At 39.4% G+C, this 18,613-nt stretch overlaps 2 pseudogenes; one reads left to right on the plus strand and one right to left on the minus strand.

Annotated features, from left to right (window-relative positions):
- Positions 1-3,655: 3,655 nt before the first annotated feature.
- On the minus strand, positions 3,656-4,734 carry LOC102519587 (annotated as a pseudogene).
- Positions 4,735-11,075: 6,341 nt separating this feature from the next.
- On the plus strand, positions 11,076-12,725 carry LOC102513847 (annotated as a pseudogene).
- Positions 12,726-18,613: the final 5,888 nt, after the last annotated feature.

The following is an 18,613-nucleotide window of genomic DNA, read 5'->3' on the forward strand; positions in this document are numbered from 1 at the left end:
TGTAATTTAAGGAAAATTCCTTCTTCTGCACATAATAAAGAATTCTCAGCATGTTTAGCCACAGCTAATCCTATTCCTTTGGGTGCAATGTGGTGCTTGTACTTTGGAACATTTTAAGAGCATTACCCAGCTAGGCGGTAAACCTGCTTTTAAGGGCTTACTGGTATTATGCTGTCTCAAAGCAGAAATAACATCATTTCAAGTTGCCACATCCTCATTCATTCTTTCTAAAGATGCCTGTAGGCTTTTAAAGGTCTTTTGCCCCTTCCGTGACAGTTTAATTTTGTAAGGGAACAGTCTTAGAATTCAGTGTGTTCTACAATCTTAGAACATAGCCAAACAGAACAAACAAGAAAATCTCCGTACTTGTTTGAAATTTCATGAGGTGAAGACTTCTGGTCAAGAGACCAGGTCCAGCCTCTTCTTACCAGGGGCAGACTTGGAGTTTCCTACGAGCTATGGTTGGGAACTGTCCATGCCACAGAAAACACTTTTTGGAGAAAAGAACTTTAGTTGGGGTTATGGGGACTGGAAGAGAGGAAAAATAAAGACATGAGAGGGGAATGAGAGGAGAGAACCCCTTTTAGGGCCAAAAGTGGGCAAAGGACGGCAAGGCCAGAACTAGACTAGGGGCTTCTGTGAGTAGGGCTGTGGGAGCTGAACGTGATTTCCCATTAAATCTGGGCTCTGAGGAAGAGGGGTGCTTGACATACTTAATCCTGGAGACTTGGGAGCCTTTTCTGAAGTTTCCAGGCATCAAGACTGGGAGTTGGGGGTGGGGAGGGTGTAGCTCAGTGGTAGAGCACATGCTTAGCATGCACAAGGTCCTGGCTTCAACCCCGAGCACCTCCATTAAAAACAGTAATAATAGGAGTTAGGAACTGTAGCCCAGAGATCTTGACCATGAAGACACTGTAAGATTCTCTGAACGCATGTAACTGCCCCGGGTTATAGTTTTTTGTTTACTTGTTTGTTTTTCAATTTCCTTTTCCCCGCAGAGACACTGGTAAGCCCCTCAAGAGTGTATGGTCCATACCTTCAGTTTGTGAACAGTAAGGAAGAGTCAAGCTGGGGAAACAGTCTCTTCTGTTGCCAGATTTGGAGGATGAGGGAACAGAGGATATAGAATAGGAGCAGGCAGCTTTACTAGAAAAATGGAAAGCAGGGTTTTGGGTGACCTCAGAGGGACTCCTCACAAGAGGCCAGCTTTGAATGTGCACTATTTGTACGATGTATAAAATCCTAACATAAAGGGGACCCTGGTGAGACCTCAGAAGAAAAGGCAAATTATTCCTTGGAGTAATGTAGCCTCTATGTAGCCATCCCCCAAAAAGAGAATACCCACAACAATAAAACCCACAGTTACTTACACACACACACACACCCCCTAAGCCAATAGGAATGAAAGTCAGCAGAAATAACAAACACAAAACCAGATCCACAAAGGATTAGCAGAGGGCAGTAAAACAATAAAGTTTAATATCTTTACAGAAATAAAAGAGAGATTTGTTTTAAAAGAATAAGGACAGAGAGGCTATGTAGCAACCAGACAGATCTGAGAAAGAACCAAACAGCAATTCTGGAAATGAAAAAAAATTATTTAAAAGAAGAACGTAATGGGATGGCTCAATAAGGAAATAGACGTAGCTGAAGAGTCAATTCTGAGGAATGCTGTTTAGGGGAACAGATGAAAATGTAAACGGAAGGTCAAATGGCTGAGAATTTTCCAGGATTGTTGAAACACATATCTCCAATCCAGGAGACCAACACATCGCTATCTAGATAAATAAAAAGAAATCCACACTTATACTCATCCTAGTAGAACTGCAGAACGCAGAAAATAAAGAGAAATCATTAATGGCAGCAAAAGAAAAGGCAATTTACCTGAAAAGAAATAATGATTAGACTGAATGCTGAGTCAACAACAGCAATGAAGACTGAAGAAAGTCAAATATTTAAATATTCAAATTACTGACAGAAATTGACAAGAATCGTGCTCCTTGCAAAATAATCTTTTTCACAAACAAGAGGAAAAAATTTTCTGTATAATAAAATTGAAAAGATTTACTGGCAACAAATTTTCCCTTATGGAATCTCTGAAGGAGGTTTTTCAAATGAAAGGAAGAAATCTCCAAAAGAAGATTTGAGCTATGGGGGAAAAATGGCATACAAATAAAATCATAAGTATATTACTAAATCTACTCAATATTGAAACTATAAAATAATAATGTCTAATTTATGGAGGTCACAACAAACCATGTAGAGTTAAACAACTGGGCAAACATAGACTGTAAGCTGAGGGCTACGTTGGCAGTGGTTGAAAATAAAACAATAGACTTCAGTATATTATTTAAAGCATGGATAAATATATCCATTAGAAAGTTACAACAGTTCTAAATATATATACACCTAATACAATGGACTGATATAAAGGAAAAATTAATAGAACTACAAGAGTAAACTGACATACACTAACCAGAGTGAAAAATTTCAGCTTACCTGTCTCATTATTTATAGATCAGGAATAACATGAGAAATACAGAAAAGCTGAACAACACAATTAACAAGCTTGATTCAATGGACAATATAAAATTCAGTCAAAGAATATGAATATTCTCCAACAATATGGACATTTACACATTGATCACGTGTAAGGCATACAAGTCTCAGTAAATTTCAGTAAATGGTTATCATATAGGGCACATTCTCTGGCTACACTTAATTAAGAAGTTAACAATAAAGAAGTGAATTTTAAAATCTCAATGTATTTGGAAATTTAAAATAGCTAAATAACTCATGGATCGAAGATGAATCAAAGTGGAAATTAAAAAATATGAAAACTAAATGACACCGAAAACTTGTAGAATGCAACCAAAGAGATGCTTCCTGGGTAATTTATAGACTAAAATGTATATTAGAAAAGGAGAAGGCTGAAAACTAATGCAATTTCCAACTTTAAAAGTAAGAAAATGCAGTAACAGATGATAACAGTAAAGATAAGAGCAGAAATCAATTTAAAAAAAAAAAGCAAAGATACAATAGAGGATAAAAAGGCCAAATGTTGGTTGTTTGAAAATTAAAAGTAGATAAATCTCTGTAAGAATGTTAAAGAAAGAGAAAAAATATACAAATAACTAATATGAATGAAAAAGGAAATCAACCAGAGGTACAGCAAACATAGAGAAATAAGAGAATACCATCAGTAACGTTTTTCAGTATGTTTTGACAACTTAAAAGAAATGGAAGAATTCCTGGAAAAATATAACCTGCTATAACTGAGTATTAAATAAATTAAAACACTAGCTAAAAATCTTCTCAGGACCATAAAATTTTACAGACGAACTCTACTAGATTTTTAAGTAACAGATCATTCCAATCATTTACTAACTCTCCAGGTAGCAGAAGAAAAAAAAAAAAAGAACAGTATTCCCAAATTCATTCTGTGAGGCCAGTGAAACCTGTATCCAAACCAGGTATGAACAAAAAATAAGTAATGATGAAAAATTTAAACATAAAAACTCAATAGAATTAAAAGGCTAGATGACAACAGTATGTAAGCGTTGAGATGAGTGATCGAGTCAAAGCATCCATAACTCATATTATTCAGCAGACAGGTGAAGATACTGATTACTATGAGTTTTAGTTTTAGTTTTGGTTTTTAATATGTAATCTTTTATTATTCTGTAAAAGGTAACAAAATATACTGAATGAATTGTTCCCTTTTTTAAACTAAAGTTACAAACCCTATTATCACTTACATATAAATACTATACTCTATAGCTGATCATTTTTTAGGTGTCTAAGTCCAACAATGCAGCTAACGGTTAGGCAAAAAAAAAAAAAAAGAAAGAAAGAAAGAAAGAAAGAAAAAGGACAAAAAGAAAAAAGAAGAAAAAAATCAGGCCTGTTTGGCACTATGACACAATTGGGAAAGAGAAACCAGGGACACTTCCATTGGTCCCAGCCCCAGAACATCCCCACTGAAATAACTACTCTTTATAAAGGACGTGGGTGTGGGTGCAGAGAACTAGGAGTAGGGGCTGGAGGCGGCCAGCGGCCTCCCTCCGGAGCCCGCGCGGCTGCGCCCCTCGCATGGCCTCAAACTCGCCGATGTGCTGCTTGGTGTTGCCCTGCCGATCCGCCGCAGCGTCTTGTACTTGTCCCGGCCTTGCCTCATCTTCTCGTTGTGGATGATGTCATTGTGGGTCCGCTTGTTCTCGTCTCTGGCCTGGGACAGCTCATCGGTCAGCGTCATCAGCTGCCGCTGCACGCGCTCGTTCTTCTCGGCTTCGGTGATCCGCTTCTCGTCGTTGCGGTCGTCCAGGATGCCCTCGCTGGACAGCTCCGCGCTGCAGCCCGTGTACTCCGTGCCCTCCTCCTGTGGGCTCTCCCGGACGTGGTAGATGATCACGGGCTCGCATATGGCCGGCGGCGGCAGCGGCGACGTGGGGTGGGGGTGGGGGGGGCAGACTTCACCAGGTGCAGCTCCTCCTTGGTCTTCACCAGGTCATCCTGTGCTTCTTTGGCCCGGAGCTGCCACTCCTGCACCTCGTTCTCCTTGCGTCTCCGCGCCTCTTGCAGGAGGGTGATCTTGGCCGTGTACTCTGCGAGTTCCGTGGCCAGCTGCTCCTGGCTCTTTATCTGATCTGCCGCCTGCCTCTCCAGCTCCTCCTTGGCTCGCAGCACGGCCGTGCGGTTGGCCTCCAGGCGCTCGCCCTCCTCCTGATCAGAAGATCAAAAAGAAGAAATGCGAAAAAAAAAATTGAACAATAAATAAGAAGAAATAAGGCCAAATATATGAAGAATCACAATGAATGTCAAATGTATAGATTGATAGACTGGCTTTAAAAATCCACTATATACTGTTTACGTGTACAAGCTGACAGAAATTTTCTTCACCTGGCTTACCTGCCCTAGAATAACCTAATTATGTCCATTGTCTCTGGGAAATAAGGTACCTAATACAATAGAAATTCACAGAAGTCTGAGCCAACAAATGTTACCCAAGTCAGAATTAATTTGCCTCTAAGGTTCTTGCAGCCCTTCACAAGCATGTTTTTATTTCACCAGTCACTATCCTGAGGGTGTGAGGTATTTTAGGCCAACACCGCAGTTCCTTGAGCAGTGTCTCTGGTTTCCATAAAACTGACCACTCAACCAAGCAGTTGTACAAAGCTCTTCACTGTTGGAGCATCATGGACCTTGGCATAGGACTTCAGCCTCAAGGTGTCATTCGGGGGCCTTTTCTGAGGACAGTTCTTTCTTGGAGAGCCTAAGGGCTAACTTTACTAAAATCTGATTCCACATTTTCCTATCTATCGTGACATTTAGTTATGCCAATTTCATAGTGTGAGGGCCAGTCTTATTATTTAGGCTGATGTTCAGCTGTCTAGGGCAGCAAAAAAACTATCAACATCAAAGCGTGGGTGACTATGTTGGCAGAAAAAATTCTATTCTAAAAGCCCACAAAAAAAGAAAACAGAATTAAAAACTTAAAATACAAAGTTTACTTCCTTTAAAGAAAACAATGCTATAAGAAGAAGGCTTGAAACTTAACGGTTCATGCTGAGCACCTTTCCGTCTAGAGAAACTAACAGCTAGCTCTGTGCCCAGGCAGATCTGAGGAACAGAAAACAGCTTTCCCTTTTCTCCAAAAATATTATCCTGCAGCCTTTGGCTCTGACATTCTTACAACAGGCTACTGCAGTTAAAAAATGTTTAAATTCTAATTGTATCAAAGTAAAACATGCATCGAGTTAAAAAATATTAACACATCTAATAACAAACAGTACTCCCTTGCTCTAATATCTAAGTTGGGTTTCTCAGAAGCACCCTCTTCATTTTTTGGAGCTATTTTTTTTTCTGATAATTACCTATATAATTTAAAATACTACTCTCACTTTGATTTTTCAGTTTTAGACATTGATTGCTGACTTCTTCGTATGAAAGATGAGCACTTGGAACTCTTATGAGAGCACTTCACCCCTCAACTTCCTCCATTTTCCCAATATATTTATATAACTTTTAAATAAAATCAATAACCAGTGTTGTATTTTCATGGCTATGAAATTACCACTCACAGCTGAGCAAAATCTTGTTCTATGACTCTATTTTCTTTTTTATGAAACTTTCTATTTTCCTTGGAGTTGACATTTGATTCATTTTTACTTGTTTGTTTTTTAAAATAACGTTCCCATCATAAATTCTCCTCAGATTCTTCACAGGAACTATAAAACCCATGATCCTATTTTAAACACTTTTCTACAAGGTAACCTATCAATTCTAGTTTGTTTCCCCCTGGAGACATGGTTCTTCAGTCCTAACCCTCTTTCCTGGTCTCGGTGGCATGACCTGGTCTAGTGCAGAGATGGCACCCTGGGACTCCCTTTTGCTTCACCATTATGTTACAGCCCCTGTTCCTTCCATTTGTTCTGTTTTTCTTGTTTACTTGCTTATTTTGCTTCATTGTCTCATCCACTAGCTTTCTGAGAAATAGTGCATAGCATGTAACATTTCTGAGACCTTGAGTGTCTAAAATGTGTTTACATCATCTTTGCACTTTTGGTTGCTTGCCTGGCTATGGATCCTAATGTTTCTTTTTCCCCCTACAACTCTGAAGGTATTGCTCAATTGTCTTCTACCTTCCAATGTCTCTGATACAAAGTGTAATGTTATTCTATCTTTATCCTTGAAATTAATGAGTGTTTTTCCCTGGAAGCTTTTTGGATTTTTTTTTTTTTTAAATCTCTAGTGTTTTAAACATTTTTTATGACATGCTTTGCTTGGGTCCTTTCTTTTTCATTTTGCTTGGTTCATTATTTCAATCTTAGGAAATTATTTTTTATTTTTTGTCATGTAAATTTCCCCTCCTGTGTTTTCTTTGGTCTCCTTTTCTGTATTACTATTATTTGGATGTGGGATTTTGAATTAATTACATAATTTTCCAGAATTTTTCTTTCTTGTTTTATGTCTCTTTACCTTAGAGTCTACTATCTGGTTGATATTCCTCAATTTACCTTCCAGTATCTGTGATATTTTTTATTTTGTCTACCCTGTTTTTAAGTTTCAAGAATTCTTATTGTTCTCTGTGTCTGTTATTAATTTTTTATGGAGTCAATATTTTCTCTTAGCTCTTTGAGGGTATTAAATTCAGGTTTTAATTTTTTTTTTTCTTTCAACTTTCTGCATTCTTATTTCCCCTGAATGCCTATGGCTTTTTGGTTGTAACTTTATATTAAGAAGCTGTTTGGAATATGTGTATGCAGGCAGGCCATGTCGACTAGGGCTCCTTGTGAGTTTCATAGCAGAGGCCCAGCTGTTTCAGTGAGTATTATCAAATGTCAGCATATGCAAATCTTCCCTTCATCCTCCACTCAGTCTTTTTATATCTCAAGAGAAAAGAATTCTCTAGTCTCCAGCCTTGGGGAATATGCCTAGTTGCCTGCATTCTTGCAGTTGAGTCATGGAAAAGTGGTGGGTGTCTCAATATTCAGCATAGAGGTTTTTAAATTTTACTTTTTAATTTACATAAAGTAGTATTTTTTCTTTTGGGTTTACTGTTTTATGAGTTTGACGAATGCAAAAGAGTCACAAACTACCAGCACGATTGAGAAATAGAACAGTTCCATCATCCTCCAAAATTCCCTCCTGCTTGTGCTTTGTGGTCAATTTCTCCCACAAGCCCTAACCACTAGCAACCACTGCTACCTTTACCACTCTTAAGGTTTTTACTTTTCTAGAATATCATATAAATGGAATCATTCTTCTTTACCTTTTCATGTCCAGTTACTTTCATTTGGCATAATGCACCTGAGAATCGTCCATCCTGTCCCATACATCAACAGTTCATTCCTTTGTTTGCTGATTAATATTCCATTATACTGATGTATCACAGATTGTTCATCGATTCCTCTGTTGAAGGACATCTGGATTGGTTCCAGTTTTTGGTGATTATGTATAAATCTGCTATGAACATTTTCATACAGGCCTTTGTATGGAAATAGATTTTTCATTTCAATGCCCCCCCCCCCAGAGGGAGGTTGCTAGGTCATATGGTAAATATATATTTAATTTTGTAAGAAACTGACAAGCTGTTTTTCAAAGTGACTGTACCATTTTGTGTTTTCATCAGCAATGCATGAGAGTTCCAGTTGCTCTATAATCTCACCAGGATAGTATTAGGATTTGTTTGTTTCTTAAGTCATTCTAATAGGTCAATAGTGGTATCACAGGGTGGTTTCAGTTTGCATTTTCCTAATGACTAATGATGCTAATTATCTTTTCACTGGCTTATTTGCCATCTACATATCTCATTTCATAGAATATCTTTTGAAATATTTTGTGCATTTTTATAGGGGTGTTTATTTTCTTATTGTTGAATTTCAAGAATTCTTTATATATTCTGGATATATCAGTGCTTTTACAGATGTCTGATTTACAATCATTTTCTCATAGCCTGTGGCTTGTCTTTTCACTCCTATAATAGTGACTTTCACAGAGCAGAAGCTCTTAATTTTCAGGAAGTACAATATATCAATTCATTCTTGTATAGATTATACTTTTAGTGTCATATCTAAGATTTCTTTGCCTAACCAAGTTCATAAAGATTCTCTCCTATGTTTTCTTATAGAAGTTTTATAGATTTCAATCTTCCATTTAGATCATAACCATCTTGAAGTAATTTTTGTAAAGATGTGAGGTATAATTCAAGGTTTATTTTTTTCATGTACATATGTCTAATTTTCCTAGCAATATTTGTTGAAAAGATGGTTCTTTCATTGTTGGATTTCCTCGTACCTTCATCAGAAATAAATTGTCCATATTTATGTGAGTTTAGTTCTAGACTTTATATCCTATCCCATGTATCTATCTTTTTGCCAATATCTCATGGTCTTATTGTAATTTTAGAGTGAAACTTAAAGTCAGTTAATATATAGCGTCAAAATTTGCTTTTTTTAAAAAAATTGTTTTAGTTCTTCTATTTCTTTTGCCTTTACATAAATTTTAGGTCAGCTTGTTGATAGATACAAAAATTCCTCCAGAATTTTCATTGAGATTGCTACAGGTAAGATTAGGTCCCTGGTGGAACAACCCAGATAATTATGGAGGACACATGTGAGATGCCCTTTGAAGCTTCTTGGAAATAGGCAAGAGAACTTTGCAAAGGTGTCGTAAGTCAGCATGCATTATCCAACAGACTTCAACTGCTCCTGGTCAAGATGGAGTAACAGGCATTTTTTCCTGGAAGACACAGACACAACTGAAAAAAACCCCTAAAACTAATATATTAAACAATGGTTTTTAAGACACTGAATATCAGTTAATGAAGAAATGTTTTCCCTGAGAAGTGCGAAACAAATGATGTGAGCACTGTACGTGATGTTGTTGGGAGTCTGGGGATGGTGCCTTTGGAATATTCTGCAGGGTACTGATAAACACATGCATATGAGAAAACTCCCGAAGGCAGGAGAAAGAACAACTTAAAAAGATTAGAGTGAACATACTTGGTATTCACATGGGGTCTACATCAGTACCTGTTGCCATCCGCCAAAATGAAAAGACTCATAATCCTGGGAACATTGGGTAAAACACTCAGAAAGATCTTGCCTAAGAAGTGGGGAATAATTAGACTTGGCACCACTCTGCCTAACAAATCAGAAAAGCCAGATCCAAACAAATCAGTTTTATAATAATTTAACTGCATCCAAGAACAAAGGTTAAGAAGATTTATAGGAATACAAAAAAATCCAGCACACAACAAGGTAAAAATCTTTTTTAAAATTGAAGTATAGTCAGTTTACAATGTTGTGTCAGTTTCTGGTATACAGCATAATGTTTCAGCCATACGTGTACATACATATATTCTTTTTCATATTCTTCTTCATTATAGTTTACTACAAGGTATTGAATATATTTCCCTGTGCTACACAATACAAGGCAAAATTCTTAATGCTTGCCACTCATCAAAAATTATCAGGCATGCAAAGAAAATATGCTCATAATGCAGACAGAAACTAAATCAGTCAAAGTGGACTCAGAACTGAAACAGATGCTAGAATTAGCAGACAAGGACATTAAGACAGTTATTATAACTGTATTCCAGATGTTCAGAAAGCTAGAGGAAACACTGACCAAGTAGAAACATGCTATAAATAAAAAAAGCTCAAATCACATTTCTAAAGATAACTAAAATCTCAGATGAAAAAATTCACTGATAGGATTATTGGCAGATGAAACACTGCAGAAGAAATGATTATTAAACTTGATGACATACCAATAGAAACTATGCAAAGTGAAAAAGAGACAGAAAAAAGAAAAAAACAAGAACAAACAAGAGAATTACTGAGATGTGGGGCCACTTCAATGGCCTATTGTGTGTGAACTTCAAGTCTACAGAAGAAAGTACAGCAAGGTTGAGACAAAAATATTTAAAGAAATAATGATTGATTTTTTTTTCAAATCTAAACATGTATATATCCAAAATGATCAGTGAACCCCAAGCAAAACAAAAAACAGAAAACCAAGCCAAACCAAAAGAACTATGAAGGAAACTACATCAAGGCACATCATCATTAAATTCTCAAAACTGTGATCGGGAGAAATTCTCAAAGGGAGCCAGAGGAAAAAGGACATTAAGTAGAGGGGAACAGTGATAACAATTACAGCAGATTTTTCAACAGAAACAATACAGATGAGATGGCCATGGAACAATATTTTGAAAGTAGTGGAAGAAAACTCGTCAGTGAGAATTCTATACTCAGTGATAATAACTTGTAAATACAAACATGAAATAAGGACTTTTTCCAGACATACAGATGCTGAAAGAACTCATCACCAACAGAGACACACTACAAGAAATGTTCAAGGAAGTCCTTTGAGCAGAATGAAAATATCTGATGGAAATACAGATGCACACAAAGGAGTGAAGAGCACTGGAAATGGTAACTATGTGTGTAAATGTAAAAGGCCTCTTTCTTGTTTACTTAAATCTCTGTAAAGGATAGTTGACCATATAAAGAAAAAAAAACAATAACAGTATGGCTCCCTCCCCACCTCCCATGTCTGCCAGTCGCCACCATGTCTGCCTGGACTGTCTTCATCCTCGACGTCAAGGGCAAGCCCCTCATCAGCCACAACTACAAGGGCGGTGTGGCCATGAGCACGATTGAACACTTCATGCCTCTGCTCATGCAGCGGGAGGAGGAGGGTGCCCTGACCCTGCTGCTGAGCCATGGCGGGGTCCACTTCCTGTGGATCAAATACAGCAACCTCTACTTGGTGGCCACCACACTGAAGAACGCCAACGCCTCCCTCGTGTACTCCTTCCTCTACAAGACAGTGGAGATATTCTCTGAATACTTCAAGGAGCTGGAGGAGGAGAGCATCCAAGACAACTCTGTCATCATCTATGAGCTGCTGGATGAGCTCATGGACTTCAGCTTCCCGCAGACCACTGACAGCAAGATCCTGCAGGAGTACATCACGCAGCAGGGCAACAAACTGGAAGTGGGCAAGTCGCGGGTGCTGCCCACCGTCACCAGTGCTGTGTCCTGGTGCTCTGAGGGTGCCAAGTACAAGAAGAACGAGGTCTTCATTGATGTCATAGAGTTGGTCAATCTGCTGGTCAATGCCAATGGCAGTGTCCTGCTGAGCGAGATCGTGGGCACCATCAAGCCCAAGGTGTTTCTGTCCGGAACGCCTGAGCTGCAGCTGGGCCTCAACGACCATGTGCTCTTCGAGATCACTGGCCAGAGCAAGAACAAGCCCGTGGAACTGGAGGATGTGAAATTCCACCAGTGTGCGTGGCTCTCCCGCTTCAACAATGACTGAACAATCTCCTTCATCCCGCCTGATGGTGCCTTCAAGCGCATGTCCTACCGCCTCAGCACCCAGGTCAAGCCACTGATCTGGACTGAATCTGTCATTGACAAATTCTCCCACAGCCGCATGGAGATCATGGTCAAGGCCAAGGGGCAATTTAAGAAGCAGTCGGTGGCCAAAAGTGTGGAGATATCTGTGCCTGTACCCAGTGACGCTGACTCCTCACGCTTCAAGACCAGCATGGGCAGTGCCAAGTACATGCTGGAAAAGAATGTCATTATTTGGAGTATCAAGTCTTTCCTGGGGGGCAAGGAGTACCTGAGGCGAGCCCACTTTGGCCTCCCCAGCGTGGAGAAGGAGGAGGTAGAGGGCCGGACCCCCATCGGGGTCAAGTTTGAGATTCCCTATTTCACTGTCTCTGGGATCCAGGTCCGATACATGAAGATCATTGAGAAGAGTGGTTAGCAGGCCCTGCCATGGGTCCGCTATATCACTCAGAGTGGTGATTATCAACTTCATACCAGCTAGAAGGAAGAAGAGGTAGGGGCTTGAACCCGGGCTGTCCTCTCCCCAGGTCCCTACTGCAGACTCTAGAGAGGGATGGAAGATGGGGTGTGTGTGTGTGAGGGTAGACCCTGAGTTAGCAGTGTCTTGCTCCCTGAGTCTTTCCTTTACCCATAGGCTGGGAAGAATGTTTTCCAGGCTCCTGCCCTTCCCCTCCTCCTCCAATTTTATATGAAGAAATAGAAGAGGGGCTTGAAGTCCCCCTCATGAGTGCCTTTGTGCAGTGACCTGCCTTAGGAGTTGTGGAGTGGGTCCCTCCTCCTCCACAGCTGCTGAGCCCAGAGGCCCCGCTGGCCCATTCTGTTTTAGGATGGCATTAAAAAGATAAATCTTGAAAAAAACAAAAAAAAACAATAATAATGTATTGTATAGTTTAAAACATATGTAAAAATAAAATGGATGCCAACAGTATCACAAAAGACAGGATGGTAGAATGGAAGTTGGAAGGTTCTTTTACCATATGTGACATGATATAATATCAAAAGTTAAAGATGAGTTGAAGATGTATACTAAAGATAAATTATTTAGATGGTTCTAAAAACTCTAAGACCACTGCTAAAATAACAAGACAAAGAGTTATGTCTAACAAGTCAACAAAGGAGATAAAATGGAACTATAACAGTTTTTCATTAATTCAAAGGAATGCAGGAAATGAAGAATGGAAAACAAGAAGATGAGCAAATAGCAAGATGATAAATTTAAACCTAAACATATACTTAATCACATAAACTTAAAGGATTTAAACACTCGAAATGAAAGACAGAGACTTTCAGATTGACTAAAAAAGCAAGACTCGACCACAGGCTGCCTACAAGAAACCAACACAAACAGATTAAAGAAAAAAGATGGAAAAGGATAAATACCATGCTGATACTAATCTAAGGAGAGCTGGAGTGGATATATTAATATCAAAGTTGACTTTGGGACAAAGAATATTATATTGCATCAATGCAGTTATTTCATAATGATAGAGACTTCAATTCATTGAGACTAGAAAACAATCATAAATGTTTTTAATAAAAGAGCTTCAAAATACACGAAGCAAAAAATGGATAGAACTGCATGGAGAAACAGACAAATCCACAAACATAATGGAATTGATAGAAGTGGGGAAAGTATCTGTAAGCATTTAGATGATTTGAATAATGCTATAAATCAATTTGACCTAATTTATTAAGCAATGAATGACGGTTCAATAGCAACAGAATACACATCCCTTTCAAAGGTGTATTAACTATTTCACCAAGAGGGATTGTGTCTGGAGCCATAATAAAGTCTCAACAGGTCTGTGATCACAATGGAATTAAATTAGAAATCTGTAACAGAAAGGTCTCTGGAAAATTTCTGAATATTCAGAAACTAAATAACACACTTCTAAATAACCCATGAGTCAATTAAGAGATCAAAAAGGAATTGGAAAGTATTTCACACTGAATGAAATTACAAACAGAAAATATCAAAATATATGAGATGCCATTAAATCAATAATTAGATAATTAGAGGGAGATTTAGAGCACTAAATGTCAATATTACTAGACAGTAAAAAGGTCTCAAATCAGTGACCTCAGTTTCCACCTTAAGAAATGAAAGAGCAGAGAAAATTAAACCCAAAGTAAACAGAAGATTGGACGTAATTGAAGATTAGAGTGAAAAGTGAAAAAATAATAGAAAAAAGCAGTGACATTAAAAGTTGAGATTCTTTGAAAAGACAGATAAAATTGACAACCCTCATATTTATCAGAAAAAGATGAGACACAAATGACCAACATCAGAAATAAAAGAGGTGACATAACTATAGATTTTACAGATAATAAGTGGATAATTAGGAAATATGATGAACAATTTTATTCCAATATATTTGACATCAAGAAAATGAACAAATCTCTTGAAAGACATGAACCACTAAAGCTTGCTCAAGAAGAGGTAGATAATTTGTCTAGCCCTATATCTGTCAAAGTAATGGAACATATAGTTAAAAGTCTCCCTAAAACATATTTCCATTTTCATTGGTAAATTTTGCAAAACAATCAAGGGAGAAATAATACCAATTCTATATGAATTCTTCTGGAATACTGAAGCATAGGGCATACTTCCCAGCTCATTCTGTGTGGATAATACTACCCGTATACCAAAATCAGACAGATACATCTCAGAAAAGAAAAATATAGTGCAATATCCTTGGTAGGCATAGATGTAAAATCCAACCAAACAAGAAATCAAATCTAACAATGTATATTAAAGAAAGATAATATATTATGACCAAGTGAGGCTTATCCCAGGAATGCAGAATTGGTTTAACATTTGAAAATCTATCAAAATAATTAATCATATTAACAACTGAAAAAGAGAACTCATGTGGATACCTCAATATACACACAGAAAAAAATCTGATAAAATTCCATTCCTGATTAAAATTTTTTTTCTCAATGTGATAAAGGTTTTATATAAAAATTCTATGGCTGACTTCACACTGATGGTAAAGGACTGAGTACTTTCCTCCCAAGATAAGAAACAAAGCAAGGATGTCGACTTTCACCACTTCTATTCATCACTGCATGGACTTTTCTAGCCAGCACAGCCAGACAAGGAAAAGAAATAAAAGGCATCAAGATCATAAAGGAAGAAGTAAAATGTTTTATTCACACACGACGTGACCACCTATGGAGAAAAATCTGATGGAAATGTATAAAAATGTTGCTAGAACTAAAAACTGAATTTAGAAAAGTTACTGGATACAACATCAACATACAAAAGTCAATGTGTTTCTATATATCAGCAGCGAACTGTCAGAAATTGAAAAAGAAAAAAGGTATCATTTACATCAGCACCAAAATGATGAAATATTTGGCATAAATCTGACAATGTGCAAAACTTATACACTGAAAACTACAATCTGTGCTGAGCAAAATTGTAAGAGATCTAAATAAAAGGAGAGATATATTGTGCTCATGGGTTGGAAGACTTAAAATTGTTAAAATATCAGTTCTCTCCAAATTGATCTATAGGTTCAACATAATTCCAACGTAGAAAAACAAGCTGAGGGCTAACCTTTTATTAAAGCTTCTAAACCGCAGACTAGAATTGGCTTTAGAAGAAATTATGGTCACGGTTGCCACTGCATTAGATACACTTGGCTTTGCAAGGCTGCCAGTAACTCAACTTGGCTTCACTGCTCCTGCTGCCAAAACTGATTCCACTTGTGAAGACTTTGCCTTGAAGTCACAGCTTCTGCTAAAAGCTGAAACCCTTCTCCACCTCTTTCCCCAGTACAATGGATTCTTCATATGGGGCTCATTTCTCCTGTGGCTCACTTCTGAACTGAAGTCTCCTGTGGGTGTAACAGACTCCTGGTGCCAAGTTACCTGCCTGTGCTCAGCTACAAAGGACCTCTAGCCACATTGAGCAAGTGAGACATCCACGTTCTTTTTTTTTCAGTGGCATTACAGGGGATAGAACCCAGGACCTCGTGCATGCTAAGTATGCACTCTACCACTGAGCTCTACCCACCTCCTGACATCCACTGTTTTAATCTTGAAAAGGTGGAACTTACAAAGTGGAACATTTCCCCAAATTAGAAGGGTTTTCAAAAGCGTTGGGCAGCCAGAAACATATGCCCCATTTTTAGGCCAAATACTAAAAATAATCAACATAAAATAATTGCACTTCAGCTGTATTTTAAAAGAAACTCCCTAAATTAGATGTGTAAGAATCCTTTTGTTAGTTCTCAAGACAAGAAAGGCCTGTGTTTTTGTGTAGGATGTACATCTATCTCCTCATCCCTCTGATCCACTTTAGTTTCAAAAACTGTGCAGGTGGCATTCAGGAAGACAAAATACAAAAACAAAAAATAGCTTAAGGGATGCAGAAAGTCTCCATCAAAAGTTTGAGAAGAAATGACCTATTTCCCTTGGCCCCATCTGCATTGCCTCCCAGGGAGTCACCAAGAAAATGGAGAAAGGGGGCCACGCGTGATTAGCATGTGAGCAGTCACGGACCACCTCCTTGGACGTGTTTCAAGAAGAATTAGTGCCTGGGTCTTGGGGCTTTTCCCTCACCTCATTTCCCATTGTTGTTTTTAAAAGATTCAGAAGTTCCAGGAAAAAAAAAATCTAGTCATTGCTAACATTGCTGTTATAGTTTAGGGCATTCCTGGTGTTTGGGGGGACAAATTGGTGAGTAAGGTTTGAAAGCATAGTACCTTTCTTCATAGACGTCTTGGATTTTTTAAAAAATAACTTTTTCTATAGCTTTATGTGGATATAGTCTAAAAATATGTAATCTGTTTCTCCAGGCCACCACCAGAGCAGAAAGTTAGTAGACATACACACACACACATATATACACGAATAGGTACATACACATACAGTATTTATAGATTTGCTCCCCCACCCACACCCGATTGGGGGGCTTGAATCCTCCACCTAAAGACTTTCCTCACACCCTCCTGAGGAGTCCAGCTTCAGACCAAAAGCCTATACAGGATTGTTCAGGGCTGAGAACAGGCATTACCAAGGCTTTGCCTGGCTGGCCCCACGGCAGGAGTCTGTCCCCATCACACCAGCCTTGGTGCACAGCCACCGCATTGCAGTTTTCCAGAGGGAGTTGCAGTCATGACTCAGGACCCGCAGGCCAGCCACCCTCACCTGCACGTCTGCCTTCCTGTCGCCCAGGCACCTCCATTCAGAGGCCTCCTGATGGGGGCCTTGACTGAGCACTTTTCTCAACTCTGCATCAGTACTTTTCCATCCCTAATCATTCCTCTTCTCCCTCTTTCCCATTCATGGGTCCTTAAAAACGCAGGAGCATTTAGCTCAGGGATCCTCAGCAGTGAGGCTGTCTCCCTCCCTCCCCCCATCTTCACTGATCCACCTGACCCCTGCCCAGTGCCACTACGTTGGGGACAATAGAACACTGGGCAGCCATGCCACTTTTGGCCCCTTGCTTGCACTGTCACAGTAAATGAATAAAGGCTTGATTGTTTCTTTCAACTTGTCTGTTGTCTGAATTGGTCACCTCCACCCCTGGTTGTTCAGCAGCCCCTGCCCCAAGACACCCCGATTATTTCTGAGCCTCTGCGGGGTTCCTTCAGGAAAGCTACTCTCAGCTCCTTGGCAGAGCATGCGGCTTCCATCTGGTCCTGGGAACTGAACAGTGGGGAAGTGGCCTCTGCTCTCGTGTTGCTGCCAGCACAGGTGCCATCCCCAGCAATGTGCATCCCCAGCTGGCTGGCCGGCCATGCTGCCCCGGGGGCGGGGGGGACTGCTGGAGTTTTCTGTTGCTGACCGTCTCCACGATCTCGTCTATGCCTGCTGCATTTTCTGTGAAGGAAGATTCCCCTCCCCTGTGTGTATACCCCCCATCACTAAGGCTCATAGTAGGACTGCTTTTGTTTGCTTAGGGACCTGGAGATGGTTTTCATCAATGGCTCATTCAGTTTTATTAGTATCTTTCTCTAGGACACAAGGTGATGGGAGTGAGAGGAACATCTGAGTGACAGACATTTACTGTTGTTCAAATTACCTTATTCCCTGTGACAGCCCAGCTTCCTCAAACCCCGCCTCTCTCTGAGAATGGGGCAAGTGTTTGTAAAAGTTCTTTCTTGGCTTCTGTGGTTGGCTCTGTTCTTCACTCACTCAACCACCATTCTGTCCCCAGAGTTGGAGCGGCTGGAAAGCGATCTTCATTTCCCACGTTCTTTGACCTTAGGTTCAGGATTCAAGGGTTCACTTACGACAGACACTTACACAAGATGTAGATGGCAGAAGTGAGGCAGAGCCATCTTCCTCTCCACTACAGCTGTTTCTGCTGGGAGAGACGGTCACAGAAGTGAAAAATTCCCTGCATTGGCAGTCTCCTGCTTTCTGAATGTCCGGAAATGGCTGCAGCAGCGCAGAGGAAGCGAAGCGTTATTTTGAACGCATAGCTCCAGGGGCAGCCTCAGAGGTCATGGCTGGCTTGAGGGTTCAGTTTTGTATTTTCTACATGGCATTTCTGGAGTTTCAAGTCTCCAGTGAATAGTTTTTCCTACAGATCTTCCAATGATTTTGTGAGTACCTAATTCTGGACATTGAAGCACTATTTTCTTAAAATATCCAGAGTAATTTCTGTTCCTTCTCCTGAACCCTGACGGATGTACGCCTCTTGTCAACAGACCTCTGGGACACAAGCTTCAACTCAAGTTGGAACATTTCGTTTCTTACCTTAACCCTACCCATCCCTCACTGTATGA

Source organism: Camelus ferus, chromosome 35 (genome assembly GCF_009834535.1).
Source record: "Camelus ferus isolate YT-003-E chromosome 35, BCGSAC_Cfer_1.0, whole genome shotgun sequence".
Lineage (NCBI taxonomy): Eukaryota > Metazoa > Chordata > Mammalia > Artiodactyla > Camelidae > Camelus > Camelus ferus.